Below are 26568 nucleotides of genomic sequence, written 5' to 3'. Positions count from 1 at the left end.
TGGGACTTCATATGGTATTCCATTCCATCTGGTAGATCATTATGAGACCATTCCACCACCTACTGTCACAATACCACCTCCCATTGTTCCTACTATTGATGATACTAGATTGGACGAGCAGGAGGCCAGGGTTGAGAGGCATGAGTCTAAGATAAGATAAATCAGATTGCATGATGGAGGTTTGACTTGGGATGATAGGGATGACATATCGGCGGCTAGCTTGCCTGCCAAGTTTTGCATGCTAGACATTGAGCGTTATAGTGGGATTGGTTGTCCCAAGATCCACTTGAGACTATATAGCACAGTCATGAGAGCGCACATGATAGATGATGCACAATTGGTAGCCCTCTTCCCCATGTCACTTAGTGGGGCAGCTCAAAGATGGTTTGCCTTAGTTAAGCCTTTGAGACTTCACACCTGGGAAGATGTGGCTCATGAGTTCTTGACTCAGTTTGCTTTCAGTGCCGAAATTAATGTATCTAGATGAGAGTTGGAGGCCATCAGACAGAGGCCTAATGAGTTTATTTCTTCCTTTGTCGATCGTTGGAGGGCAAAAGTGGCTGATATGATAGACTGGCTTAAGGAGCAGGAGCAAATTGATATGATTCTTCAGAACCTACAACCGAGGTTTGCTAGACACCTTATAGGCATTGCATTTTAGGATGTTAAAAGTCTAGTTCATGCAGCTTTCAGTGTTGAGAAGGTCATCGCTCGAGGATTATGGACAATTGCCACGCCTTCCCCTGGTAGTAAGGGAAAGAAGTTAGTTGGATCATCTAGTAGATCTGGAGAGGTTGTCACTATTAGCTATCAACATTAGAGGCCCGCACATCACTCACCTTATAGGCCTCCTACATTTATAGCTCATTTATCTCATCCACAGTATCCATATCAATCGGTTTATGTTCAACAACCTTACATTGCTCAGACTAGCATGCAACCATGACCACCACATCCGAGAGCCACTACTCCCCCACCACCTAGACCATATGCACAAAGGTCTATGAGATAGTTCACTCTATTGGGCATGACTTTGACTAGAGCTTTTGAGAAGCTCAAAGACATTGGTTTGACTGTTCCTTTGGCGTCACACCCTTTGCCACATCCTATTCCTCATCATTTCCACTTACACAAGCATTGCTTATATCATCATATTCAAGGGTATGATACTAAGCATTGTGTGACACTTCATCATGCGATATAGGACTTGATTGATTTAGGGTTGGTCGACTTGTTTGAGCCAAGTGTGACCACCAGTCCCCTGCCCACACATTCTACACATGCAACTCCTCCTCCTCCTAGTCTTCAGTAGATTGATTTGGATGTTGATGGTACTGATGTTCCTATGATATTTTTGGGATATTTTGGGTTGAAGACTTAGTTTAGTTGACATGGGTACATCACTTTGCAGTAGTTATACTCGAAGAACTTTTCATTTTGATTAAGGTCATCATCAGAGTCATTTCTATTTTGTCGAGTCCAGTTTTTAGTTCATTAGAGTTATTTTTGTTTTGTTGACTCTAGTTTTGGTTTAGAGTCATTGTTTATAGTTCATGTTGAGAGTCCAGTCGTTTATAGTCCTTTATCGTTTCACACATGTTGTACTCATTGGTTCATTTAGTGATATGAACTTTTTATTTTGAGTATGTTTCATTCTCTTTCTCATGTGTATATTTCATATCTTGCATTGATGTGTGTTGTGCTTTCGATATGAGACATCTTTTCACTTATACATCATGATCACTCTAGCCTGACCTATCATAGAGGATATTGAGCCTATTGACCTAGGATTAGGAGATCGACCTAGGGAGTTCGAGACAATGACCCATTTCACCTTATGATCAGAGTAGTAACATATCCATATCCATACCCTGACTTTGTAAACTTGATGACCTACCCATTTTGAGCCTGACATGACACCACCCCTTGGTACCACTATATGACTTTACCATCTTTGTTTGTCTTAACACATTACAATACCATTGCCTATTCTTTCCATCATTTCTTTGATCTAACCAGGTAGAGTCTGAGATGGTTAGACCTGAGGTGAGCTTTGCATGATGATAGATGGATCATGATGAGAGTGGTTTGAGATGATGTTGTTGAAGCAAAGGGGTCATCATGGAGCATCCAGATCTGGGCCATTGCACATGATTTCAAAAAGTTGGAATGACTAGAGATGGTGATTTTATGAGACGACGGTGAGTGACTTGTGTTAATAGAGTGAGATGATTGTTAGATGGCATTGATGATTATCACATAGCATTAGTGAGAGCTTTCGCACGATTTCAGAGGAGTTGACATGACTATGTTTGATAGATTTCAGTCTTTAGTATTAACCATGTGAGATCTTGAAAGCATGATGTTCAAGGTAGTGGTCAAAGGATGGGTAACCATCATTTTATGAGCCCATTTACCTTATCACCCTTACATATACAGTTACCCGTTGCTAGCCTATTGAGCCTCACACGAGTACCATAGTCTTTTCTCTCATCACCTCATTTACCTATTACACTGGGTTGAGAACCCTATAGTGCTTACATGCTTGATTAGGTGCCTCATGAGCATTGAACCTGATAGACACATTCAAGTCTTATCTCTTCCTTTTCATTGTGATATTTTCCACTTTGACATCAGCTCATCACTTTTTTCTAATATCACATATCACCACTTGTTATATTCATCCTCTTTCTTTTTTTTCCTCATCATTACCTACTCGACACTATCCTTGTTTCACCTTGAGTGGTGGTTTTTCACACATCACTACATGGAGGACAATCACATCATTCCCCCAGTTCACCTCATGGGTGGTGGTTCAGAGATCTTATTTTGAGGGGTTGTGTTGTTAGTGAGGATTCATGTTACATTAGTATGTGGGGAGATTTTACTCATGTGATTGCATTTTCGTGAGAGATCAGTCATTATTGATGAGAGTGTGCACAAAATATAAAAAAATAAAAAAAGGTAGAGTGCATTGTTCACTGTATCGTTTTCCACTGAGCACATGTATGGATGTGCTAGTTTGCTTCATTGAGTTTATGTGTTAGAGAGAGTTCGTATGGGAGTTTCTTTCTAAGATTCTATCTTGGTATATATTTTGAGTGAGAGTATGAGTCACCCATTTGATTTTTGTGAGAAGCGAACGACATTTCTTTAGGATTTCTGGATCTTTGCTTTATTAATCATTACATCCATTTTTATGTGACTTATCTTCATGCTTTGATGCAAGTTGACCATCACACTTTTTCCTATATTTTTGCCTTTTTCTATCTTTATTTTATTACTCCATTTTACTATACCTCATCTGATTTCTTTATTTTCTCATCCTGCTTGATGTTTGACTTGGGTTCAACATCCACACTTTATTCTTGCTTATTTGATACGGTCATTCCTTTATCATCACTTTTCATATGGGAATCCTTAGGTACGACTTATGAGGTTTTCTACGCATTGCATTTCATGCATGAGGGGTATGGGGATTATGTCATTGGGATTATTGAGCTTAATTTCCTCTTGTTTCTTTTACCTTATTACCTTAGCCTATGTTATGTCCCATGTCTTAATACCACCCTGAGCCCATGACTTCACACATTGTGCTTGACACCTCACACATGGGCAATACTTGAGATTGGTTGGAGATTATTTCTTGGAGCATGATGGATGGGGATTTGAGGTGATGGACTACACTGGGGCATACCCCTCTTATCAATGATGGATTTTCGGAGGTGATGTGATCTACACTGCGGCATACCCCGCTCATCGATGACATTTTCTTTTAGGATGATGCCTTGCACTGATGCATAGTCAGTTCACTTCTTCACTTAGATTATGATGGATTAGGAGTTGTGGGATGACCCTACACTAGGGCATAGCCATTTCAAAGAGCACTTTTATTGGAAATACAATCACTCTACTTGATATTCTGCATTGGGACACACTCCACTCATCGATGGTTGATTTTTGAAATGATGGTTTATTTTGAGACACAATTGCTTTAAAGATTATGCATAGTAGACATAGCCACTCTATTATTTCTTGTGGAGCATGAGGTGATTAGGGTTTGTTGAGATTATATTGGTATTTTCATTTTCAGCATTGATGGATGAGATTGACCTTGTTCTGAGGACACATACTGAGACATAATCCTCTCATTGGCGATGACCTTTGATTTATCTTGGAGCATAGGCACTTTAGATGGTTTATACTGGGGCATAGCCATTTCATTCACATTCATAGAGCACGGGGATTCTGATTCATATGGGTTATGTTGAGATGTTTCCATTTTTAGACCCAAAGTAGAGATTGATTGATTTGTTGACACACACTAGGCATGATCTTCCTCAGCAGTTGTTGACTTAGATACACTACTTTATACTGGTCCATAGCCAGGATGGAGAGTATTTTTCATTGGAGCATAGCCACCATATTGGATCCTTTACACTAGGGCATATTCATCTTTTGGAGAGAGATCAGATTGATTCTTTACATTAAAGCATCTGACGAGTGATATAGAGATCATTGGATTGTTTCATGTTGTCCTCATTGCATACTAGGCCATAGCCACCTAGTTGGATGTTTTGACATTGAGACTTGACTTTCTATTTATGATTGCTGCTTTTGATAGATTATGAAGCTGTTGATACCTTGGGTTTAGTCTTCTCAACATACTTGGATGATCTCTGATACCTACCTACCTTTCATTTCGTACTCAAACATTTCACCCTTGATTATTTCATGCTTTCTATCTTACCAGAGCTTGATCATTACCTTCTTTTATCCCACACATCTCACCATGACACATGACATCACATCCCTCTCTTGATTAGGAGAAGATGTAGATCAGTCCTTAATTTTTTTGGTTGTGCTTTCATACATCTTTTGGACTTTAGGTTCAACGTTTTCCATGAGGGCAAGTGATTCATACCTAATTGGTGTCTCAACTGATTCGTGTCCAGCTGGTGCTCCTTGATTGAGGGATTAATCAACAAAATTTATAACCTATTACACCATATACTAGGGTAGCAAAGACAAAGCTACTATAGCATAGTGGCTCTAGAATCGTTCACTGGGATGGGTTTTCACTTTGCAAATGATATTAATTCAAAACTGAATTGGTGCCTTTTCATTTCAAGGTTAGCTTTAAAAGAAAACATAATCTTTGCGGAAAAAGGTTTGGTTTTAAACTAACCAAAAATAGTAACTAATTTTACTTACAAAGAAAAGTGTTTCTTGGAGTTTCAGATCACTAGGCTCAGATTCATCATACAAAAAGGAGAGTTCCGGTCACTTGTTTCCTTTCCTCGCATTAGAGAATTAACATATAGTTCCTTCTCCAACCGGTGTTGTACAGATGCTTCCCATTAATGGGTTCAAACACTAAATCACTCTCACTGATGCACCTTGCAATGGCTCATACCTCTCACCTAGCACTTGCCATTCAAGGTGATCTTTAACCTTGGATTACCCGTCAAAAGCTCGCAAGAGATAACTAATGGATGTCTCCTTGGAGTCCAAAAGCTTACCAAGTGTTGGCTATTCTAGAAAATCCTACCTTCAAGTCACCTCCCAGAGGCTCGCAAGGGGTAAACTAGTGAATCTCCATGGATGGAGATCACTTGCCTTACCAAGTGTTGGCCCAGGTGATTTAAAGGCGTTTTAAGTTAACTAAAAAGATAAAAACCATTAACGGGTCACACTTTCTCTTCATTAAAAACTAAAACAACAAAACTTCCAATTTATCATTCGGAAACTTACCTGGTTACCTTAGCTCCAAGAGACGAAGAGTCTAGCCTCTCATCCTCTAAGGAAAAATCCTCAGAGTTTGATTGGCTAGAAAGAAAAAGAATGAGAAAACAAAAATATATATGAAAAGCAGAGCAAGTGCTCTATATTTTACTTCCTTGCAAATTTGTACAAAGGATGCGTCGTAACCACCCCTCAAGAACAAGCTCCCGAGAGATATATATAAAGAAAATTACAAAACAAAATATGTGAGGTTATTCACCCATTTTCCAAACTTAATAACTAAGGAATCCTATAATTGGTGGGTTACAAGGAGAGTTTGGGGATTTAAACAACAAAAATCTAATGAAAAATATCTCACAGTGTCGGTTACAAATATCGGGAAGCACTAAGGACCATTTCGCAGGTGAAAACGAGGTCTGCGAGATTTCGCAGACGCACAAAAAGGGCTGCGAAATCACTTCGCAGCAAATGGCTGAATCCGTAGTGCTGCGAAGTTGGCTTTCATCTTGTGGTGTTTGGCTTCCATCGCGTCATGAAACTTCAGGAGGAATTCCATAGCACTGTGCAAAATGGTTGCGAAATAATTCCGCAACAAAAGGGTGATTTCGCAGCCGAGCAAAATTCTTCCTTCAACTTGATGCAGCTGTCTTCCAAAGGCTGTAACTTCCTCATTTCAGCTCCAAATCATACACGGTTTGAAGCGTTGGATTCTTGACTTCCTGAGCTTTGAAATGGTATATAGCATGTAGAAAATGGACTTCGGGAAGTGCTCCAAAAGTGCGAAATAATACTACAGCTGCTGTCCTCTATTTCCTTCACTCTGTTTTTCCTCTTTCCGTTGCTTTTTCCTTGCATACTTTGAACGACTTTGGCAAAGGGCTATGAGGCTCCAAAGCTTGGTTTCTTCATGAATTTGAGCTTTCCATTGCTTTTCCATGGATTCCAAAGAACTCTCCTCAATCTTGGATTGCTTTGGTGATCAAATTACTAACAAAAACACCAAAACTTACACAATTTGATTAGAAATGATTGCAAGGGTCCTTAACATGTTAATTGGGTTAAAAGGCAATAACTACTACTCAAAAGTGTTTAAAAGAGTTAATTACAAGCTATGAAATAGCACTTTTTGAGTAGTAATCACTCCCCCCAACCGACATATTGCTAGTCCCTTAGCAATGAAGGAGAGAAAAATAAAATAAAAGTACCATAATTTACAACATCATGCTAATCACTTCAAAAAATGTTTAAGTGGCATGACTGATCAAACTCTCACATGGAACATTAAAGAAATAAAACTCAAACTTCAATAGGAGCTATAAAATAATTTGCCTAGTCATAATTCATAAAAAGTAGGCATTATGCAAATTTAAGCTTCAAAAGAATTTCCACTCCCAAAGGGTCAAACCTTACTCTTCCACAAAAATCTAAGTGTTACTTATTAGTTTCCGAATATAGTATGTTGAACTAATCTCTCCCCCCAACCTAGTTTTTTTTCAAAGCTTAGCAAACTAATCACCCTCCAATAGGCTAAGAACGCACCTCTTTTCTTTCACAATTTTTTCTTGTAGGAGTACAAAGCTTAAAGGCATTCTTTTCTAAATTGTCCATGTAACGGGGGTCCATCGATGACTCCCAACCAATCAAGGTTTAGGGCATCAAGCTTTAAGGATTTTTCAACCACTAACTCCTCGGATTTCACCCCGAACTTTTGAGAATGATTTTTTAAATACCCAAGCACCTACAGTATGTTAAACTCCACCTATTCACCTATGTAAAGAGCATTGAGGTCGGTGACTCCCAACCAATTAAGGCTTAGGGCACCAGGTTTTAAAGATTTTCACCATATACCCCTCGGACCTTGCTCGGGTTTCAAGGCAAGCAAACATTTTTTCTTTCTCTTTTTTTTTTTCAAAGGCTCATTGGCCTTTCATAAGGTGTCCCAACACTATTAAATGAGGTCAAAGGTACCAAGTCTAAATTTTCCTAAGTCAAGAGGGAAATAGTTTTTCATCTTATAAACGGAACCTAGTGTGTACGGTGTGTGATAAACTTAAAGTGGAAGAAATAAGGTTGAAATCAATAGGAGTTCAATAATTCATCAACTTTAGTAAGCATAATACAAAATCTAAGTCAAGTAAAAAGACAAAAATTCAATTTCTCCCTTTTCATTTTGAAAATTTTTCCTTAATAACCATGGAGAGTAGAATAAAAACTTTAAAAAAAAATTAAAATTAAGCAAAAAGCGACTAAATTACCAAAATAACTTAGCATTATTAACAATACTTACTTCCTCAACTCTCCCCCCAACCAAGCTGAACATTGTCCTCAATGTGACAAAAGCAATTGAAAAATAGGGAGGAAGTGGTACCTCCTTAGTGACATGGAGTCTGAAACCACATGTTTCAAAGAAAACATAAGAGTCAGTGAGTAGAGAAAAAAATGCCAAGTTTAAACAAGAATTGATGTCTATATATGATGTATCATCAGTAATACATCCAATCTCAGAATATAAGACATCAAAACATGAAATTATCTATACTAATATAATAAGTAAATACAAAAAAATAAAAAGATGATCAAGTAATGGAAAGGCCCTGTGGAGCTGATGCATCTGTGGTGGCCTCTTGAGTGGGTTGGATCAGCACTTTGACCTCTGCTTTGGTAGTCTCCTTAGGTGGCATAGTCTCCTCAACTGGAGCTCTCAACTAGTAGCCATGGGATTTGATGGTTTAAGGAGGTAAGAAATGGAATGAGAGGCTTCATGTGTGTGATCTCAGGGTGCGCGGGGCTCTCCTCTAGTCTTGGCCATGGCTGAAATGGAGAAAGGTGGTTGTTCATGAGTTCCAGAGGGTACTCAGCTGGTGCGTGGGGCTCTTCTCTTTATATGCATGGTCGTGGGGCTCTGTTGGCATTTTAGCAACTTCCCTTGGCTTTGCAAGGTGTTTTTGCAAACCTTCTTCCATTTTGCAAGTCAATATCGCAATTTGAAGGCCATTTCGAAGCTTGGAGGTGATTTTGCAGCCATTTCGAAGCTTGGAGATCATTTCGCAGCAAAGTGGCATTTTTGCAGACCATTTCGCAGCTTGGAGATGATTTCACAGCCATTTCGCAACTCAAAAGTGATTTCGCAGCCCATTTCACAACTGCAAAATGAGTGTACGGGGCTGCAAAATGGTACTTGTGTGCCAAAAAGTGGTTTCGCAGCTTCGAAATACCCCGCGAAATGGAGCTTTGGCTGCGAAATTGGAAGTTTTTACGTTCACAGCCGTCTCACAACTGAAAAATGAGGATCACTATGCTGCAAAATGGCACTCGTGTGCCAAAAGTGGTTTCGAAGCTGCGAAACACCCTTCCAAATGGCGTTTTGACAGCGAAATTTCCGCTCAACTTTGCGCACTCGTCTTCAAACGGCCATAACTTCTTCATTTCACCTCCAAATTGCATACCGTTTGAAGCACTGGACTCCTGACTTCCCAAGCTTTGAAACGAGATATGGTATGCATAATTTGAACTCCAGGAAGTGCTTCAAAAATGTCTCCAACAGTAGCGAAATGGAGGTGCGACATTTCCGCTTATGGTTTGCACAGTCATCTTCAAACAGCCATAACTTTTCCATTTCAAATCCAAATCGAGCACCGTTTGAAGCTATGGACTCCTGACTTCCCAAGATTTCAAAAGATATATGGTATGCATGAAATGAACTTCGGAAAGTGATTGAAATGTGTCCAATAGTTGCCGAAATGGGGGTGCGGCTGTGACATGTCTGTTCATGGTGTGCGCGCTGAAGGATTTTAAGGTGTGGAGGTTTCGCAACCATTTCGCAGCTGCAAAATGAGTGTACGGGGCTTCCAAATGGAACTCGTGTGCCAAAAGTTGGCTTCGCAGCTTCGAAATACCCTTCCAAATGGAGCTTTGGCTACGAAATGGAGGATTTCATGCTTTGGAGCTTCGCAGCCGCTTTTGCAGCTGCGAAATGGGGGTTCCTGTGCTGCGAAGTGGCACTCGTGTGCCAAAAGTTGGCTTCGCAGCTTCAAAACTCCCTGCGGAATGGGGCTTTGGCTTCGAAATTGGGAATTTTCATGTTTTGGAGCTTCGCAGCCGTTTCGCAGCTGCGGAATGAGGGTTCCTATGCTGCGAAGTGGCACTCGTGTGCCATTCTTGGATTCGCAGCTGCGAAAATTTTCGCAGAGGAGTCAATTGAGTTGCGAAACGGTTTCGCAGCAAAGTGCCAATTTCGCAGAGGCTACGAAATCTCGCAGACCCCTGTTTTCACCTTGTTTTTGCCCTGTTTTTGCCCCGTTTTCGCTCCGAAAGACTTTCTTTCAATTTCTTTGCAATTCTTCCTGATTTTGATCATCCAAAAACCTATATTACATCAAAACAAAGTAGAATTAAAGCATTAAAATCAAAATTAAAGCATTTAAATCAAAATTAAAACATTGAAATCAAAATTAAAACAAGTAAAAAATAAAACAAAAAGCTATGGACTAGCTAGTCTTTAAAAAGACTAAGTCCATCAAAAAATTTTGATTTTGACTCAGCTTGCCCGGATCCCATATGAAGTTAGCATCCTTCACTTGAGACTTGGTTTGTATGATTTTTCCATACAAAGCTTAGAGAAAAGGTGGAGGCATGTGTTTCATCATTTCTTCCTTGATGACTATCCTTTGTGATTTTTCATCTATACTTAGATCATAGTCATCTTTCTCTATGCTTTTCCCCTTTCTCTTTCCTTTGATTTCCTCCCTCTTTTCTTTCTCTGTTTCACTCTCTACCTTATGCTCTAACTTGCATGTGGGTAGATCAACCTCTTTACCACTCAAAGTGATAACCGTTTTAACTTCCTTCACCATTGAAGATTCTCCCTTTTGAGCCTCCATTTCATGGATGCCCTTGGAATTTTGATAAGGTTGAGAAGGAAAGTTTTCTTTCTCTTGCACTGTGTTGAGGTTGGCAAACCTTGAGATTGAATCTTGGAGATTATCTATCTTCTGAGATAGATCATGTTGCACTTCATCCATCTTTTTGTTCAATGAACTCTCTACACTGTCAATTCTTTGACTGAGCTGAGCATTGATGGATTTTTGAGCTCCAACAAAGTCTCCAATGACCTTGCTAAGATTTACCATAGCTTGTTCAAGGTTCGAGGCTTGTTGTGGTGCTTGAGCAGGTTGCTGATACTGAGGTGGTTGTGGTTTCCAAGAGAAATTTGGATGGTCCCTCCAATTGGAATTGTAGGTGTTGCAATCACCAAACATTTCCCTCTCCACTGGAATGGTAGGACACTCCTTCACCAAGTGCTCATAAGATAGACAAATGGCACAAGGCATAGCTTGCAATGGTGTCTGAGAGATGGCTTGCACTTCTTGCATGTTCCTCATTTCTAGCTCATCCAATCTCCTTTCCATAGCTGCAATCTCTGCCTTCATGTCCATGCCGTCATTCAAAATATACATCTCACCCTTAGCTTTAGGTTGAGACGTCATTCTTCCCATATCTCTAGCATTTGGTTCACCCCATTCTCTTGAAAATTCAGCCACATAACTCATGAAGTTCATGGCTTCCTCTGCTATGGTATTCAATATGGCATGCACAACTAGCAATTTGTGAATTAAGAACAGAGAACACAAAAGAAAACAAAAGAAAAACAATTCAAAGAAAGAAAATTAAGGTAAACTAAAAACTAAATAAAAGGTATACTAAAATATGAACAATAAAGAAATAAAAAGAGTTAGTAAAAGGAAAAGAAAAGTCACCAAACTTGTGATGAAGATCACAAGTACTCTGAAAAGGTGATATCACTGTAAAGTGGCACCATCCCTGGCAACGACGCCATTTGATTCATGCCTAATTGGTGTCTCAGCTGATTCATGTCCAGCTGGTGCTCCTTGATTGAGGAATTAATCAACAAAATTTATAACCTATTACACCATATACTAGGGTAGCAAAGACAAAGCTACTATAGCATAGTGGCTCTAGGATCGTTCACTGGGATGGGTTTTCACTTTGCAAATGATATTAATTCAAAGCTGAATTGGTGCCTTTTCATTTCAAGGTTAGCTTTAAAAGAAAACATAATCTTTGCGGAAAAAAGTTTGGTTTTAAACTAACCAAAAATAGTAACTAATTTTACTTACAAAGAAAAGTGTTTATTGGAGTTTCAGATCACTAGGCTCAGATTCATCATACAAAAAGGAGAGTTCCGGTCACTTGTTTCCTTTCCTCGCATTAGAGAATTAACATATAGTTCCTTCTCCAACCGGTGTTGTACAAATGCTTCCCATTAATGGGTTCAAACACTAAATCGCTCTCACTGATGCACCTTGCAATGGCTCATACCTCTCACCTAGCACTTGCCATTCAAGGTGATCTTTAACCTTGGATTACCCGTCAAAAGCTCGCAAGAGATAACTAATGGATGTCTCCTTGGAGTCCAAAAGCTTACCAAGTGTTGGCTATTCTAGAAAATCCTACCTTCAAGTCACCTCCCAGAGGCTCACAAGGGGTAAACTAGTGAATCTCCATGGTTGGAGATCACTTGCCTTACCAAGTGTTGGCCCAGGTGATTTAAAGGCGTTTTAAGTTAACTAAAAAGATAAAAACCATTAACGGGTCACACTTTCTCTTCATTAAAAACTAAAACAACAAAACTTCCAATTTATCATTCGGAAACTTACCTGGTTACCTTAGCTCCAAGAGACGAAGAGTCTAGCCTCTCATCCTCTAAGGAAAAATCCTTAGAGTTTGATTGGCTAGAAAGAAAAAGAATGAGAAAACAAAAATATATATGAAAAGCAGAGCAAGTGCTCTATATTTTACTTCCTTGCAAATTTGTACAAAGGATGCGTCGTAACCACCCCTCAAGAACAAGCTCCCGAGAGATATATATAAAGAAAATTACAAAATAAAATATCTGAGGTTATTCACCCCTTTTCCAAACTTAATAACTAAGGAATCCTAGAATTGGTGGGTTACAAGGAGAGTTTGGGGATTTAAACAACAAAAATCTAATGAAAAATATCTCACAGTGTCGGTTACAAATATTGGGAAGCACTAAGGACCATTTCGCAGGTGAAAACGAGGTCTACGAGATTTCGCAGACGCACAAAAAAGGCTGCGAAATCACTTCACAGCAAATGGCTGAATCCGCAGCGCTGCGAAGTTGGTTTTCATCTTGTGGTGTTTGGCTTCCATCGCGTCGTGAAACTTCAGGAGGAATTCCATAGCACTGTGCAAAATGGCTGCGAAATAATTCCGCAACAAAAGGGTGATTTCGCAGCCGAGCAAAATTCTTCCTTCAGCTTGATGCAGTTGTCTTCCAAAGGATGTAACTTCCTCATTTCAGCTCCAAATCATACACGGTTTGAAGCGTTGGATTCTTGACTTCCTGAGCTTTGAAATGGTATATAGCATGTAGAAAATGGACTTCGGGAAGTGCTCCAAAAGTGCGAAATAATACTACAGCTGCTGTCCTCTATTTCCTTCACTCTGTTTTTCCTCTTTCCGTTGCTTTTTCCTTGCATACTTTGAACGACTTTGGCAAAGGGCTATGAGGCTCCAAAGCTTGGTTTCTTCATGAATTTGAGCTTTCCATTGCTTTTCCATGGATTCCAAAGAACTCTCCTCAATCTTGGATTGCTTTGGTGATCAAATTACTAACAAAAACACCAAAACTTACACAATTTGATTAGAAATGATTGCAAGGGTCCTTAACATGTTAATTGGGTTAAAAGGCAATAAATACTACTCAAAAGTGTTTAAAAGAGTTAATTACAAGCTATGAAATAGCACTTTTTGAGTAGTAATCAGCAAGGCCTGACAGATTGTTGATTTATTAGTGATGATGCTTTCATTTTGACAGTTGGCATGCTGAGTGTTGATTTGCTTGCTCTTTGCATTTTAACCACTGGCCATCATTGTTTTTATTCATCAGTTAGTTTTGTTTTGTTAGCATGGTATCATGATACATGGTCTTAATTGGCATTACCCATTTGAGGTTGGACATTTTTATTACATGATGGATGAGCATATTTCAGAGTACAGTAGTTTTGAGGCATTTTGTATCTCAGTTTGTTCACCGTTACATATTAGGGCATACCCCCTTCTCTAAGAGCACCAAACCTTTCAGCAGACTTTCATTCACATTTTGATCTAGTTGTTAACCCCTATGAGTTGCATATTGGGGCATACTCCCTTCTCTAAGAGCACCAAACCTTTTAGCAGACTTTCATTCACCTTTTGATCTAGTTGTTGACCCCTACAAGTTGCATACTAGGGCATACCCTCTTTCCCTGGAAGCATCAAACCTTTCACGGGTTTCATTATCTTTTGACCTAGTTGTCAATCCTTATGAGTTGTCATACTGGGGCATATCATCTCCCGTTGAGTTTGCTTTCATCGTTATCTTAGTTATCCTTTGGATTTAAGCCACTTGATCAGATCATCATCATGTTAGTTCATTTTGAGTTTTTAGGGCCGCACCTATATCAATTGGCTATCTTCTCTTCAATTCAATTCAGTTTGAGTTTTTAAGGTCGCACCTAATCGATCAGCCATTTTCTCTTTAGTTCAGTTTAGTTTGAGTTTTTTGAGACCACACCTATATCGAACTGTCATCATCCTATCTTATGAATATGGCTTGAGCTTTGGGACCGCAACTATATCGATCGATCATCTTCTTATTAGTTTAGTTCAGTTCGAGTTTTTTTGGACCACACCTATATTGATCGGTCATTGTTCATGTTAGTTTGAGTTTAGTTTGAGTTTTTGGGACAGCACCAATATCGATGGGTCATCTTCCATGTCAATTTGAGTATGAGTTTAATTTTTTTTTAGGATCGCACCTATATCAATTGGTCATCTTCCATGTCAGTTTAAGCATGAGTTTGACTTTTTTTTTTTGGGACCACACCTATATCGATTGGTCATCATCTTGACAATTTGAGTTTGAGTTTTTGGGACTGCACCTATATCGGTCGATCATTATCCATGTCAATTAGAGTTTTGAGTTTTTGGGACCACACCTATATTGATTAGTCATTATCTTATCAGTTTGTGTTCAATTCGAGTTGGAACCACACCTATATCGATCGGTTATTGTCTTGTCAGTTTGAGTTTGAATTTTTTGGGCCGCACCTATATCGATCGGCCATCTTCCTATCAGTTTGCATCTGGTTTGAGTTGGGACCGCATCTATTTCGATCAATCATTGTCTTGTCGATTGAATTGAGTCTTGTTTGTCTTCAAGTCGCACCTACCTAGTTGAGTCTTGTTCGATCTTGAGTTACACTTCTTTCTTTGAGTTCATTCTTTCTGAAGATCAATCATTCCTTATCTTGCTTATCATTGAGTCATTCATCGTATCATAGTCTGGTGTTACTCATTGTACATACGTTATCATATATATACCCTCGCATCGTATATATCTTTGTTTAAAGTCTCACTTCTCCTGTATGTGTCCTTGATTTTGAGCTTATCGTGTTATGTGTTTAGACCAAAATTTGGGATCTTTTCTATTCTTCAATGCAATTCACTTCGTTCCATTCATCTTTCACATATTCATGTTCCATTCATTACACTTGTGATCTCTACTAAAGAGGGGCATATTTGTAAACCCTCATTTTTTATCTATAAGTTTTGGTCATTTTGAAATCACCTTTTAGGAGGTTTTCATAGTAGGCTTTGAGATAATGGACTAAAGTAGTGATCTTTTTTGTGGAGAACCAATAGATGACACATGGCATTAGGATTTAAAGGTTGTTTGGAGTGGGTTGGGACAACATGAAATCAAGGAGCTGGAGTGAGAAGGAATGGAAAAGAGGTGAGAGGTAAGGATTCTAGACGAGAAACCATGGTGAGCAGAGCTTAAACCATGGGAATGAGAGCAAAGGGGACTGTAAGATAGAGAGGAAGTGAGGATATCAGAGAGCCATTTTCTACTTTTTATTTTGAGGAAATAAGAGCATAAGAGAAGAATACTTTGTGAGATTTAAAGTAAAACAGAGAAAATTGAGAAGAGACTGGAAGAGGGAAGAAGAATTAGAGAGCTTGGGAGAGAAGATAAGAAGAATTTGAGAGCTTGAGAGAGAGAGTAAGTTGAGTTGTGAGAGAAGAATGAACAGAAGTAAATGGATTTCAGGTTTAGGAGAAGAAACAGAATGGCTTGAAGCCTAGCTAGTCTTGCTGATAGGAAAGCAATTTCCAAGTATGATCCTTAGGCCTTTCATCTTCCATTATTCTCTTATCATTTTAATTATTGGATGCTAATCGTCGCTCAGTGTTTCTATTGATTCTTGAATATTGTTTGCTGATTGATGTTCAAGGAGCCATGTTTTAACTTCTGTTTAAGCTCATCTTGACATTTTTAGTTGTTGTTCTGTGCATTAATTTGTTGTTTTGGTGCAGATATGATGAGTTATTTGATTGTTTTAGTTGAATCTAATCTTTTGTATACATGCTCTTTTTGGGGTTTTCTTTTATTTCCCCCGTATAAGACTAATGCATGGATTTATTTCTAAATTTGATATGTAAGAATCATTCTGATTTGTCCCCAATTGGTGTACCTTTGATTCAGTCCTCAGATGGGAGTTATCAACAAAATTTATAAACCTAATTCACCATATACTAGGGTAGCATAGCTAGCATAGCATAGTGGTTCTAGGACCGTCCACAGGGATGGGTTTTCATTTCACACGTGATATTAGTTAAAAGAACTGAATAGTGCTTTTTCTTTTATGAGTTAGCTTTAAAAGAAAACATAATATTGGTTGAAAAAGTTTGGTTTTAAGCTAACCAAAAATAGTAACTGAGATTAATTACAAAGAAAAGGGTTCTTGGAGTTTCAGGTCACTAGGTTCAGGTTCCTTATACAAAAGGGGAGATTCCAGATCTTTTCCTCGGATTGGGGATTTAACCTATAGTTGTTTCCCTAACTAGTGTGTTACACTGCTTTCCGTTAATGGTTTCAAACACTAACGTCCCCTCACTAATGCATCTTGCAATGGTTCATACCTCTCACCTAGTATTGGCCATTCAAGGTGATCTTTAACCTTGGATTACCCTTCAAAAGCTCGCAAGAGATAACTAATGGATGTCTCCAGGGAGTCCGAAAAGCTTACCAAGTGTTGGCTATTCTAGGTAATCCTACCTTTAAACCACCTCCCAGAGGCTCACAAGAGATAACTAATGGATCTCTATGGATTAAGTCCGAAAAGCTTACCAAGTGTTGGCCCAGGTGATTATAAGAGATTTTAAGTTAACTAAAAATATAAAAACCATTAATGGGTCACAACTTTTCTTCATTAAAAACTGAAACAAGGAAAACTCCCACTTTTGTATCCGGATCCCTTACCTAGCTTCCTTCAATCCAAGAAACAAAAAGCCTAGCCACTCATCCTCTGAGAAAACATCCTCAGAGGGTGTTTGGCTAGAAAGAAAATAAAATCAAAATGAGTAGGTAAGGTAGAGCAAGGCTCTATATATTTCTTACTAAAAATGTACAAGTGATCCCCAAGAATTTCTTTTGAGATTCTGAGATATTACAAAAAGAGATAGCTTAAAACATATAGAGAGAGATATTTTTAACCCCTCAATTAGATATCTTAAATATCTAAAAAGATCTTTAGCTGATACAAGGAGAGAATAGGGAATTACACAAAATATCTTAAGATAAAAATCTAACGAAGTCGGTGCAAAAATATATGAAGATTACAAGAAGATTCCGCAAGGGGTATCGAAATTCATTCTCAGTTTCGCAAGGCTTGCGAAATTCCTTCTTGGGCAATTCGCAAGCTTGCGAATATTTCACAAGGGCTTGCGAAATTCATGAATGTTAGATTCCTTATCTGATTCTCTTCCTTACATACTTGATTGATTTGGCAAAGGCTTCGAAGCTCTCCCAAACTTGCATTCTTCATGTAATTTAGCTTCAATCTTGCTTTGCCATGGACTATACCAAGTTCTTCCTCATTCTTGGCTTGTTTTAATGATAAAAAAGCTATTAAAAACATCAAAACTTGCCAAAAACTTATTAGTAACACTTGCAAGGGTCCTTAATGTGCCAATTGAGTTAAAAGGTAATAAATACTACTCAAAAGTGTTTAAAAGAGTTTATAAGAAGCTATAAAAGAGCACTTTTTTATTAGTAATCACATTCTTATTTTCTTTGTTAATCCCACTTGTTATGAGCCCATGGATGTTACTTGAAATGAGGCCTTATACATTTATATGTTGCATGTTCTCCTATATGCTCTACCCTCAATTTTTACTCTGGTTCCTGTCTTTACTTTTATTCCTCTATTTCTACTATGTTTGGGGTGTTATGTATCTCATTTAGGGTTGGCCATCTTGGTTGGGGTGCTTTTGGGAGAGCCCCATAAGAGCCACTTTTCATACGGTTGGGAATTTTTGGGTACCTGAAAAACAATGTGGATCGCATTGGAAAGTCTAAAGAAAAGAGACTTGGGTGAGAATGTTGGTGTTGTGAATGCTTTTATTAGAGTCTCTACTGTGCTTACAAATGTACCCCATCTGCTGAACTTGGATTGTAATCACTACATGAATAACAACAAGGCTCTTAAGGAGATTGTGTTATACAGTAGATTGGAAAATGACAGATGGTCCTCATCATTTGGTTCAAAGGATAAAACCAGAATTGCCTGTTATAGAACCTGCTTTTCAATGTTGGCACATGAGATATTTGGTTCATATCTTCATACAAAGGTGGAGCATCATTTGTGCCTACCACACAAATTATGTTCTTATTTGGGTAGTCGACCATCTTGTCAATAACTGGATAGAAAAACACTAGGTGGGATTGCAAGCAGTTGCAACTTAGTTCATCAATCTGCAATGAGGTGATGAAGAAGGAAAGTAGATGAGCCTTCAATGTAAATGACTTACCACTAGAGTAAGGCCAAATTATGCCTTCATATTTGTTCAAACTTCAACACCAGATTTTTGAAAGGCATGAATTTCTAAAACATGAAAATGAGGTGATTTCAGCATGGGTCCTATCGATGTAAAAATGCACCTAGTATCATTTCTATCTCACCATCCTCCATACACACTACTTTCAACTTATCTACCATACCATGCTCACCACCTTCCTATATTTCATACCCATCAAATCCATCACCACACCCACCTCTTTTAGTTTATCCCCCATACCATACTTACCTCTATTAACCTAACCCATTCTTCATACCTGCCAAACACCACTCAATCCCCTTAGCACCTTTCCATCATGCATTCCTCACTCTTTACTTTCTCCATAAATTCAGTAGCTCACTAGGAAAGTTCCTCAAAGATGCCAACATTACCACCCTCATTCTCTCTCTTTCTCATTTCATAAATGTTAAGGCATCACCCATGTTCACAACACTTTTCGTGTATCATGAACCATCAGAAGTCGATCTAAGATTAGAAGACCTGAAATCCATATCCAATGCTCAACCATAGTACCCTAGGCCACCCATTTCTACATAGAAGTGTATGGCCACCTTTGGGTGTGCCATTTTCAAAGCCCGCAACTGGTATGAAAATGATGAAGAGGACTTGTTCAGTGCCCCTCCCAAGAAAAAGCTTGATCAGTACTAGATTCCCAAATATCTTCTCGCCACTTAAGCTCTCTACCCTGAACCCAAGAGCATATGTTTCCAATCTGCATGGCCACTTTCAGCATGCCTAGAGTCATTGCACACATATCATCTGGAGTTGGCAAAATGCTACAGCTCGCTTACAGCCACATGCAACTCAGCTTGACTGTGAGCATATAGGACTATGTTGAAGGTTTCAATGTGGATTCCTTATTCTAATCTTGCTCATTCCCTAGCATTTGATTTTTTTTCCAAGCTCATTTTAGTTTCAGCTGATGGAAAGTCGTCATTGATTAATGTGAGAAAGCCTTTTTGCAACTTGCAAGCCTTATTTGGGGAAGAATGTTCCCAAAGATTAGGCACATGGACCACAAAAGTGTGGATCCCTCCTTAGAGTATGTTGCTTGGGTTTGAGGCTCAATATATTCTTAGTGGACATTGGTGCAGGATCAGTCTTATTTCAGCATATTATAGGGCAACCAAATGAACACCCATATGGCTGACCTATAGGTGAAAGCTATGTGAATTCTAGACGAAGATGAGGCGCCATCTAGAGTCCAGAACCTCATCCCTTGTTTTCTGCCACCTCATAAACCCCTGAGACCCACCCTTGCATGGCTGGCATGACTGCTTTTTCCTCATGTTGCGTTTCTATTTAAGTTTTTTTTTTTTTTTGTAATTCTTATGCTTTGAGTTGGGTTTCTGGAACTTATTCAAATGACCCCTCTTATTTTTAAAACTTCATCTTTATATGTCTTTAGGACTCTAAAATCCTGTTTTTAATAAATTATTTGATGTCATTTTCTCTTTGGCGAGCATATTTCACAACTTTCTTTTATTTTCTTAAATGTTTTTAAATAAGCATGAATGCATTTCTATAATTCCAAATAATGGAATCTATGAAATTTATTCATGCAAAATAAATTGGGCTTTGGTGGGGCCTAACATATGAGACATTCTCCATTCAATGGTTGATTTTTTATTGCTATATTTGATCGAATATTGATTGATCTTTGCCTTGATTCATGACATGCATGCGATTATTCTATGCTTATTCACTAACCCTATTTCCATGATAGTACATCATTATATTGCTACTAAGGTGCATCTCATACCTGATCATACTTATTTATTTATTCGTTATCATGCATGACTTGTTTTATTATTTGATCATTGTTTGGTATCCATGATTTCCTAATCAATTGCCATGCTTGCCTTAACTGATTAATAGAGATCAATTTTTTAGGGGCTTAGAGGGGTGTTATGGCTTATCACCATACCTTCTCGATAAGTAACCTAACCCTCGAACCTAGACTCGATTTTTCACATACTTGTTTTTCCTTTAGGAGTCATCTTTAGGGTTTTTCTTTCTTATTCTTTTTTTCCTTAACTTTTTTTAAGATTATGCTACTTATTTATATGACAGATTCTCCTAACTTTTTTTTGCTTTCTATGACTATTATGTGATGTTTGGTTGGTTGATTTGTTATATTATGTTAGAATGTGAAACTAAATTTGAATTTCTTTGTTATTTGTTTATTTGGTTTTTTTTTTTTTGTCATATTATGTTTTTTTATTTAATGACTTGTATTGATATATAAGTTTTTAACTAGCTTGGGATAATTGATTGTAATATATTAAAATTGTTTTAATTGCTTAATTGCATATACAGGTCTAAAATGGGTTTGTTCGGGTTTATAACAGGTTTGGGAAATTTGAATTTATAAAAAATCAATTTCCAAATATAACGAATTTTAGTCACGGCCACTAAAAAATTCTGACTATAAGTGTACTTTTAGTCACAATCAATAATGAACCGTCACCAAAATTTGGGGCTAGGGCGGCCATCCATTGATTAATTTCAGTCACGGTCATTAATAGTCGTGGCCATAAGTGTACATTGTGTGATAATAGACCTAATAATTAGTCACAGTCACTTCATTACCGTGACCATATACCTATATTTAGTCACGGTTAGGGGCATTGACTGTGACCATAAGACTACATTTAGTCACGGTTAGGGACATTGACCATGACCATAAGATTACATTTAGTCACGGTTAAGGCATTGACCGTGACCATAAGATTACATTTAGTCACGGTTAGGGCATTTGATCATGACCATAAGATTACATTTAGTCACGGTTAAGGCATTGACCGTGACCATAAGATTACATTTAGTCACAATCATTTTTATCAACTTAATAAATAGCAAAGTATTCTTAACTTTTGGTCATAGTTTTTGTTTGGCCGTCACAAAAAAAGAAATCATATGGTCACGATCACTTAGAAAATCATGACCAATACTTTTAGCTACGCCTTGTACCGTGACGCTCGGTCACGGTTTCATAAGACTGTGACAATAGGTTTTGGTCACGGATATATAAGATTTGGTGATGGTTGGGAACTGTCACCAAAAATCCTATTTCTTATAATGTAGATTCGCCATTTTGTGGACCCTGTATTTTTCTTAATGCGTTCCCACTTGATGGCACAACTCGCTTTTTATTTATTTAATGAAAATATGATTTTTAGGAAAAACTTTGAGTCACCACTTATTTTCGTTTTATTTTAAAGAGAAAAAAAAATAAGAAAGAAAACCCTAAGTGTGACTCCTTATTTGGAAAAGACAGTTTGTGGAAAACCAAAGTCGAGTCCGGAAGTCAGGTTACTTATTGGGAAGGTACGGTAAAAAGATTGTAGCACCCCTTTAAGTCCTTAAAAACAGGTCTCTACTAAAGAATGTGAAGCAAGTGTGTCAATTGATGAGGAAATCAATGGATATCAATGAAATGATCAAATAATTAAACAAATCGAGCATGAAAATGAATAAATAAAGGAAGTAGGAGTGGAAGCATACCTTAGCAGCAAATAAGAATGTGTTGTCATGAAAACAAGATTAGTGCACAATGATAAGTGTAAAATATCTCACACAAAACCAATCAAAATCAAACAATATTAATCATACAATTCACTTAAATTATTTTCGAAAGAAATGTTATGAATGTTGGGCCCCCACCAAAGCCTAATTGATTTTGCATGAATCAATCTCACAAATTCCATTGTTTTGTAATTATGAAAATCATATTCATGCTTATTTAAAATCGAAACAAAATATTATTTGAAAATCAAATAAAATTTGTGAAAGTGCTTACCAAAAGGGAAATATAGCAAGTTTATTAAAAATGAGATTTTTTTTTACCTAAAACCCTAATAAATGATGAAAATTATTTGAAAGAAAACTAGAGTTTTGAAAATTATTTAAAAATTCAAATATTATAAATTAAATTTAAAAATTGGAATTTACAAAAAAAAAAAAAAAAAAAAAATTGAAAATGGAAGTTCTGAAAATTAAATTTGAAAATTGGAATTTTGAAAAATTATTTGAAAATGAGAGTTTTGAAAATTAAATTTGAGTGAAAATTGGAGTTTTGAAAATTATTTGAAGATCGAAGTTTTGAAAATTAAATTTGAAAATTGGAGTTTTGAAAATTATTTGAGAATTGAAGTTTTGAAAATTATTTGAAAATTGGGATTTTGGGAAATTATTCGAGAATGGAAGTTTTGAAAACTAGAATTTTGAAGAATTATTATAGAATGGGATTTCTTAAAAATTAAATTTTAAAATCGGAATTTTGGAAAATTATTCGAGAATGGAAGTTTTGAAAATTGGAATTTTGAAGAATTATTTGAGAAGGAGATTTCTTAAAAATTAAATTTGAAAATTGGAATTTTGGAAAATTATTTAAGAATGGAAGTTTTGAAAATTAAATTTAAAAATTAGGATTTTGGAAAATTATTTGAGAATGGAAGTTTTGAAAATTAAATTTAAAAATTAGGATTTTGGAAAATTATTTGAAAATTAAATTTGAAAATTGGTATTTTGAAAAATTAATTGAGAATGGATTTTTTAAAAAATAAAAATAAAAAAATAAAAGATTTTATCACCAAAAGATGAAGAGTTAAGAGTACGCCACTTGGCTTGTGGGGGTAATACACTAGTAGGTGGCCAAGCATGGCCATGCGCATGTGGACACGAGGTGGAGAGGTTGTTGGCAGGAATGGGGCTTGTTCTCTTGTGTAAGAGTCATTGTGACCCGATAGCATCACCTCATTATGGTGGGTGAAGCAGTTGTTGGAGATGGTAGTGGTAGTGGATCCCATCATAGCGTCAACAAGGCCATCAGAACAGTTGGAGAGGGAATTGTGATCAATCCAGATGTGGCTAGAGCCAAAAATTCAAATGGCATCACCATCAGCCATTGTCCTCCATCCATAATGGTTAGGTGAGCTTCGGACCATGGCATTGCCAGTGGGCTTGCAATCATGGATATGGAGACCATGGATAATCACATTGGTGATAAATTGGATGGTGATGCAAGCCCCATTGGCGATGTGGACATTCACTCCACGAGCATCAATTGTCTTGAAACTATTCATGATCAGCTCTTGCGTCAGTTTGATCATCATGTCCCGCTTGAACATGATCCATAAAGGCCTATCCTGGATGACAGCATGGCGAAGAGTGCCAGGTCGGGGATTGACAGCGTCCTAATCACCAGGGTTTGTCACCATATAGTACCGTCCATCCTGGCCACCAACGACATTGCGTCCAAAGCCAATGCCATAGTTAGTAAGGCGTTTGCGGTGAAGGTGCCAATGTGGGTCACAACGCTAGTAGTCATCAATGGGATTTCCAGTTCCACATGAGAAATAACCCAAGTTCCTCATTTATGTACTATTACGGATGCTCATATCAACCATGGAAGCAAGCTCCTCTAGATTTTCCACGGTGTGCTCATTCCACTCATTCCACCATTCACTTTTATCCAACCTCTCCGCCATTGTGAAGTTCTCCAAACTCTGCAACTGCTCCAACTTTTCTTCAACCCTGGAAAGCTCCCCTCAAGCAAAGAGTGGCTTGGATACCAATGATATGTGCATGATCAGAAAGCCTAGTACACTCAATGCAAATGCCAAGTTCAAAACAAAAGTAAGAAAAGTGTCTGCAATGGTGCTTGTAGTTCTTTGCCCTAACGTAATTAACAGCCCACACACAGTGATGGTCCATTTTCAATATGCATCTCCCACAAACAGAGCAGTGATGGCATCGGGGTGGTTTAAATAGGTTGCGCTTCCAACAAAACCGAATTGCTTCACTTGCTGGGTTAGCAACCATATTTTCCTGGTCCACACCTCAGCCTACACCAGTATGTTTTGAACCCAACAATGGATCAACATCTCCTTTCTCCTCATCCACCATGGGCTTCCAATTCAGTGGAACACCACCCGGATCCGTGGAAACAACAGAAAAGCAGTTCCATAGCAGCATCACCAACAAAGAATGAAACAACAACAAGAGATGCCTAAGACTATAAAGATCATGATAGAGTTGAGGCCACACAATGTCGTACAGAATTTGAAGATGTTCCATACCATTGCAGCTCCAGATTTCTCTATTCTCTAGCTGGATACTCTTTTATGTTTTTGCTCTCAAAATCTCCTCACCTAACTCTCTATTTTTCTCTCAAAATGTCCCATGTTTCTTGCCCCTCCAGAATATCCCCAGACCCACAACTCTCACCCCTCAAAACCTTTATCCCACTCTTTTGTTTTGTTTTTTTTCAATCCCTCCCCTATCTCCGTTCTGTGCTTAGCTCATTCTCCTCTAAAAAACTCTATTTCAACCATCATTCCTTGTTTAGAGATGTCCCTCTCTCAACCACCACCATGGCAAGTTGATGGTCCTTGCCACACTTCTCAACAACTCGTTCATGGAAGTCGTCCCCCACTCCAAATGAAATGTTCAGCTCTTCCCGGGTGGGCAACAAGTGGTGAGAAACAAAAAAAAAAACTTTGGTCCAAAGAGGGGTTTATAATTATATTTTTATAGTAAAATTAAATATGAAAAAAAATTACTAGTTTTCTTAAACCATATTAGTTTATGAATATTGAGGGAGGGAGGGGGGGGGGGGGGGAGAGAGAGAGAGAGAGAGAGAGAGAGAGAGAGAGAGAGAGAGAGAGAGAGAGTGAGCCCTATCCTAACAAAAGGAAAATGAGAAAATGACACGATCTTGTCATACTGAAAGAAAACAAAGAGAAAATGATAGAATCTTATCATACCAAAAGAAAAAATCATACTAATATATATTGAGTTGGAAATCAATCTCTTTGGCACAAAGGAAGCTCTAAAACAGGGGGGAAAATTGTTGGAGAAAGGGGTCCAAAATAATAATTCATACTAATGGATATTGAGTTGAAAACCAATCTCTTTGGCACAAAGGAAGCTTTAGAAGAGAAAACAAAACAAAAGAGAAAATAGCATTGTTGGAGGAAGAGGTTCATAACAATAATTCATATTCATAGATATTAAATTGAAACCAAGCTTTTTGGCACAAAGGAGGCTCCAAAAAGAGGAAAAAACAAACAAAATAACAAATAAAAAAATAAAAAATAGCATTGTTAAGAGGAAAAGATCCACAACACAAAAGAGGCTCTAAAAGAGAAAAACAAAAAAACAAAAAACAAAATAGACCAAAAAAAAAAAGGAGAAAACAAAATTGTTGGAGAAAGGATTCACAATAATAATTCATATTGATATATATTAAGTTGGAAACCAATCCCTTTGGTATAATGGAGGCTCCAAAAGAGAAAAAAAACAAACAAAAAAAAAATGAAATTGTTGTTGGAAAGGATCACAACACAAAAGAGGCTCCATGAGAAAAAAAAAAAAAAAAAAAAAAAAAACAAAACAAAAAAGGAAAACAAAAACAAAGGAGAAAATGGCATTTTTGGAGAAAGGTCCACAACAATAATTCATACGGATAGATATTGAGTTGGAAACCATTCTTTTGGACACAAAGGAGGCTCCAAAAAATCATCTTTATTTATTAGAATTTTTTATAATCTTGGTACTAAGCAAGAGAAATATTGAAGACTTATTGATGACATATCTTTTATTTACATCAATGCATAATTAAATTATTAGTACTACATATTTAATTACCCAAAAGTATTGTTTGATTTATTAAAAAAAAATTACATAAGACAATAAGGAAGAAATAAATTTGACAAATCATATGATCAAATTTTATCAACTTCAAACCTAGTTTTATTTTAATTTTTCTCAAATTATTTTAAAATCTAAATAGAGTCAGAAGACTTTCTAAGAATTATGTTATTAGCTTATTTTTTACGTTCAATATGTGCTAAGAAAAGAAAAAAATTA

The 26568-nt window shown here is 37.4% G+C and overlaps 1 pseudogene; it reads right to left on the bottom strand.

Annotated features, from left to right (window-relative positions):
* Positions 1-678: 678 nt before the first annotated feature.
* LOC117930477 lies at positions 679-24794 on the bottom strand (annotated as a pseudogene).
* Positions 24795-26568: the final 1774 nt, after the last annotated feature.

The sequence above is a fragment of the Vitis riparia genome, chromosome 14, assembly GCF_004353265.1.
Source record: "Vitis riparia cultivar Riparia Gloire de Montpellier isolate 1030 chromosome 14, EGFV_Vit.rip_1.0, whole genome shotgun sequence".
In the NCBI taxonomy this organism is placed as follows: Eukaryota; Viridiplantae; Streptophyta; class Magnoliopsida; order Vitales; family Vitaceae; genus Vitis; species Vitis riparia.
This window is presented reverse-complemented; position numbering and strand designations above follow the sequence as displayed.